Below are 6,195 nucleotides of genomic sequence, written 5' to 3'. Positions count from 1 at the left end.
AATCATAAGAAAAGTGTGTGTGTGTACATTATACATTAATTTTTAAATATAAACTATAAATATAGTATAATTTTTCTATACTTAAAATATAATGGATATATATAATGTACATATTTTTTCAATTGGAATATATATAATATAGAGGATTATACATCATTATATAATTTATACCAAGAAAGCAACCTTTTATATCAAATTTGGCTAACTGGCTGATTTTCAAATAAATAATCATATCATGTTGTCATCTGGTTTTAAGTTTTACAACAAAACAACACAGTTTCTATTTCTGTAACTGACTTTTTATCAGGTTCATTGGGTTGAGGTGAAGCCCTTATGCTTCAAGTAAATAAAGCAGTATAGCTGTATCAGATGCAGTGTGTTGTTGCGTGTGGCTAACCGCTGTGTCAGTAGGTTTAACACCTCTGCTCGGCATCACAGGTGGGACAGGCTGAAGTTCAAAAGGACGAAGCAAAACAACCGCATAAACACCCACAGCGACAGCTTCACAGCATGAAAACAGAGGTGCGAGTGCCAATCAGGCATCCATTACTGCACTGTTGCTCTGGTGGTTTGTCAGCCACTGCAGGGTGAGAGCAAACCAGACTTTCCTAAACCAGACCGCAGCAAGAAAACAAACAAGCTTGTGTTGGCAGCGCTGAGGGGGTGCAGAGGAAACTCAACTGGAAAGTGCTGTGAACTTGGAATAAGTGATCATGTACAGTCAGTCACACGATGCTGTGTTGTCATGCTTAGATTACAGCTTAAAGATAAGAAAAAGAGTCTGTTACAATTTAGCCAATCAGAATTAAGTATTCCAGAGAGCCGTGTAATAAATGATACAGAACAAAAGCAGGATGTTATGTGTGCTCACGTCAACTTGGACAGTTTTATAATTCCAACAAATATTTCTTACAAAATACCCTTCAATAGTAAAGTCTGTGGAGATTCGCTCAGCTCTGAATGACTAATTTGTGTTGCATTTCTCACTCATTTTCTCACTTTATAAAGAAACTGTGGGACTTTTCTGGGTTGCATGGGGAACTAACTTACTTTTCAGATCAAAAAAACAGCTAAAAAAATCCTAAATGATGCATTGCAAGCATTACATCAAAATAACGTGAAATCAGAAACAGAACAGAACAAGAAAGGCTTTATTTGGACCTACAGTAAATGAACCTAGGCCTATGAATCACACATGAATCAGGCCTGTAATGGAAGAATAACTATTAGCAATATTTCAAGATGAACACTTACTGAACTGAAGCAACTTTGGTTTACTTAATTATCCATACAGAAATAGCCATTTTAGAAAAATCATATTAAAATGTGAGTATCAAATATCTTTGAGGAACATTTATTTGTTAGATCAGATTATATATATTTGCCCCCACACTGAAAACTACAGATCTTTTGATCATAAAACTAACCATTGAAGTCACCTTACAAAGACATTATTGGGAGATATAGAGTGAAAACTGATATTTACATGTATTTGATGTAAGTAATCTGCTTTACTGTTATAAAGATCTCACTGATTTAATTTTTCAGACTATTATAGGCATTACAGGGTAATATTAGGCTACTTATTCCCAAGACAGCATATTAATACTGTATATGGGTCAATATCACCATAGAGTGCCTTTCAACCCTCACAGTACTCAAAATTTTGGTTTTAATTTCCCATTCGCTTTATGTCATATCATAAATAGTAGACACTCAAGTACTATAGAAACATATTAGCTTTTTATATTCCTATTAGCTAATTATTATTTAAAATATTATTGTAAAATATCAAGATGACAGGATTGATCAGCACATGATGGGGTGGACACACAATGCAGAAGACACAAAGCATGACAAAATATAACAATGAAACATTTATTCAACTTTGAAAATAATAATAATAACAATAAATAATACAATTACATCCTCAATCACGTTGATATCACATTGCAAAATAACATGCATCCACTTACACAAAACTAAAAAATAATCTAGAAAATGTATCTAAAGAGCCAAATAATGCTTTTGCTATGAAGACAAACATACATTTTATGTTATGTTATCATGGCAAATGAGTTATTTATGTGCAGGACACCAAAAGGCACCTTACAGTGATACTGACCCACATGTTATTCTGTCATTATGAAATGTTTCTGCATTGTGAAAATCCTTGATTGAAGCCTTTACGTCAGGTTAGGGGGTGTTTTGAGGGTTTTCTTTATGGCTAATAACTTTCCCCCGCTAATGTCTGCTCACCACAACAACTTTACATTACCAAGAACGAAACAAAGAAATCTGTACTTTTTCTATTTTTGCTCGTATGACTCATCCATAAGAATATATGACTCATAAATGTCCTCAGTCTGACTGTTAAACCAGAGTGTTCCTGTTTTTGCACCTTGTTAATATTAAAGGACACATGTCTAAAACAACAATAACTGTGTTGTCTCGGTGGATGTTTCACTTCTGAAGAAGCTCATGCTGATGCAGAAGTTTGACAGCACACACTTCACATTATCAACAGAAACCAGCTGAGGCGTAAATGGAAACCCCGAGAAAATCACACATATGTATGCGGTCGGTTAAATTGTTCAGGCAAGGGACCCTTTAATTGGTGAATGGAGCAGGGTGCCTTTTACATTTTACTCATTGTATTGTAGATAGGTGTTAGAACATGGCCTTTCCCCCAAATGGGTTAATTATCATAGAAAAGAACAAAGTCAGCAGTTTCAGTGTTTCTACACCATTTGAGACGATCACATCCTGAGCAAATGCTAATGTAGAATGGAAACGGGTGTGTGAAACTGAGAGCCATCGCAGACAGTAAGGTGTCTGGACTTCATTAACATACAGGCATAACAGGAAGAAACGGCTTTTATTGGGGGCATGTAAACTGAAACAGGATGAAAGGGGTTTATTCAGCTGCTACTTTGTTACTGCTATATGCTGCAATAAACTTCATCATTGAGGTCTTCAATCAAAGTCTTCATCCTTTTTGTCTTACAGTATAATATATTTTAACATACGAGGGACATGTACATATCTGTTATTTTAGTATTATTTATAATCTGTTTTTGTATGTATAGCTTTTATTTATGTATTTAAATTTTGTATTTTCAGTTTTAATTTTAGTTTATGTAGTTTTAAATGCTATTTTATTATGTATGAATATTATTTAATTAGCTTAATTAGCTTATATATACACACATATATATATACATATATATATATATACATATACATATATATATATATATACATATATACATATATATATTTATAATTATATATATATACATATATACTTCGGTATTAAATAAACATTTTTACAGGTCCTTCTCAAAAAATAGCATATTGTGATAAAAGTTCAAACACTATTTTCCATAATGTAATGATAAAAAATTAAACTTTCATATGTTTTAGATTCATTGCACACCAACTGAAATATTTCAGGTCTTTAATGTTTTAATACTGATGATTTTGACATACAGCTCATGAAAACCCAAAATTCCTATCTCAAAAAATTAGCATATCATGAAAAGGTTCTCTAAATCGAGCTATTAACCTAATCATCTGAATCAACTAATTAACTCTAAACACCTGCAAAAGATTCCTGGGCTTTTTAAAAAACTCCCAGCCTGGTTATTACTCAAAACCGCAATCATGGGTAAGAGGTTAACCCAGAAGGGCCATCACTGACACCCTCAAGCGAGAGGGTAAGACAAAGAAAGAAATTTCTGAAGGAATAGGCTGTTCCCAGAGTGCTGTATCAAGGCACCTCAGTGGGAAGTCTGTGGGAAGGAAAAAGTGTGGCAAAAAACGCTGCACAACGAGAAGAGGTGACCGGACCCTGAGGAAGATTGTGGAGAAGGACCGATTCCAGACCTTGGGGGACCTGCGGAAGCAGTGGACTGAGTCTGGAGTAGAAACATCCAGAGCCACCGTTGCACAGGCGTGTGCTTTTGAACCAGAAAACAGCGGGCAGAAGCGCCTGACCTGGGCTACAGAGAAGCAGCAACTGGACTGTTGCTCAGTGGTCAAAGTACTTTTTCCGGATGAAAGCAAATTTTTGCATGTCATTCGGAAATCAAGGTGCCAGAGTCTGGAGGAAGACTGGGGAGAAGGAAATGCCAAAATGCCTGAAGTCCAGTGTCAAGTCTGGGGTGCCATGTCAGCTGCTGGTGTTGGTCCACTGTGTTTTATCAAGGGCAGGGTCAATGCAGCTAGCTATCAGGAGATTTTGGAGCACTTCATGCTTCCATCTGCTGAAAAGCTTTATGGAGATGAAGTTTTCTTTTTTCAGCACGACCTGGCACCTGCTCACAGTGCCAAAAACCACTGGTAAATGGTTTACTGACCATGGTATTACTGTGCTCAATTGGCCTGCCAACTCTCCGACCTGAACCCCACAGAGAATCTGTGGGATATTGTGAAGAGAAAGTTGAGAGACGCAAGACCCAACACTCTGGATGAGCTTAAGGCCGCTATCGAAGCATCCTGGGCCTCCATAACACCTCAGCAGTGCCACAGGCTGATTGCCTCCATGCCACGCCGCATTGAAGCAGTCATTTCTGCAAAAGAATTCCCGACCAAGTATTGAGTGCATAACTGAACAAAATTATTTGAAGGTTGACTTTTTTTGTATTAAAAACACTTTTCTTTTATTGGTCTGATGAAATATGCTAATTTTTTGAGATAGGAATTTTGGGTTTTCATGAGCTGTATGCCAAAATCATCAGTATTAAAACAATAAAAGACCTGAAATATTTCAGTTGGTGTGCAATGAATCTAAAATATATGAAAGTTTAATTTTTATCATTACATTATGGAAAATAAGGAACTTTTATCACAATATGCTAATTTTTTGAGAAGGACCTGTATGTATATATATAATTTACATTTCATTTTTCATTTACATTTTAGTTTATGTACTAGTTTTATTTTCGTATGTATTGATATTTTTAATAACCTTTTAATTACTTCGGGTTTCACTTTAATTTTATTTTTTATATAGTTTATAGTATATAGTTTAAGTTTTTACATGCTTTGGCATTAAAAAAAATATTTCTTTCTTTTGAATATCATCTTTAGTAACTTTAACACTTCGGTTATATGCCATGGCATCTATCCAAAAACTATTTGATTTGTTTGTTTTAGTTAACAACACTATATAACACTATAGGAAGTGGGAGACAGTTATGCATAATGTGCCTCCACTAGAGGGCAGTATGTCTTTGGGTAAAAATCGAACTAATATTCTGAACAGTAGCCGTAACAGATGCAGTGAAGCACCCGTAAAGAACAGAGCAGACGTTCATTCTAAGGAATCGGTTCATCCTTAAAACCCTCTTCTTCTCATGTGCAGAATTGGAATGTCCGATTCTTTCTAGTGAATCGATTCTCTCTAAATAGTTTGCTCTCTCTTTTGAAAATGTTGGAAGGTCCGGGTAACGTTAATGACACTTCATTAATAGTTCACGTATTATATATATCGATTATATAAATGATTATACAGTTTACTACACTGCATATTTTCCTGTTCGAGTTTCCAGAGTGTTTACATGTTTGATGTTTATTGTTCATTCACCCCCCATTTAAGTAACTCCAGCGTAGTTAGGCTAACTTATCTCTTTTCGTTTGTGCACTCTTAAAAAATAAAGGTGCTTAAAAGGTTCTTCACACCGATGCCACAGAACAACCATTTCTGGTTCCACAAAGAACCAATCAGTCAAAGGTTTTTAAAAGAATCATCTCTTTCTTACCTTTTCATAAGCTGAAGAACCCTCTTTCAACACTTTTGTGAAACAGAAAGGTTCTTCAGACGTTAAAGGTTCTTTATGGAACCATTTAGACAAAAAGGTTCTTTTATGGCATTGTGAAGCACCTTTATTTTTAACAGTGTAGATTGTAGTCTATAGCTAACTAGTTTTTTGACTGATTATCTTGTAACTTGGCAAGCTACAGTTTCACATAACTTCTCCACCACTCTTTTATACATGTATTAGATTTTAAGTAAATGTAATGTGTTATTAAAAGACATATTTTGCAGAGAGAGGAAGTGTGTTGCCATACAAAGGGTCATGTTAGGACAAAGGACTCAATTTTGGCAGCTGCATTGGCCAATAGACATATTTGGTGTTGGATGGGTGGATGGAACAATTATCTTCCTTTATGAGTTTCTTTCCACTAAGG

Source organism: Cyprinus carpio, chromosome B1, assembly GCF_018340385.1.
Source record: "Cyprinus carpio isolate SPL01 chromosome B1, ASM1834038v1, whole genome shotgun sequence".
NCBI classification, from domain to species: domain Eukaryota; kingdom Metazoa; phylum Chordata; class Actinopteri; order Cypriniformes; family Cyprinidae; genus Cyprinus; species Cyprinus carpio.
Note: the sequence above shows the minus strand (reverse complement) of the source record.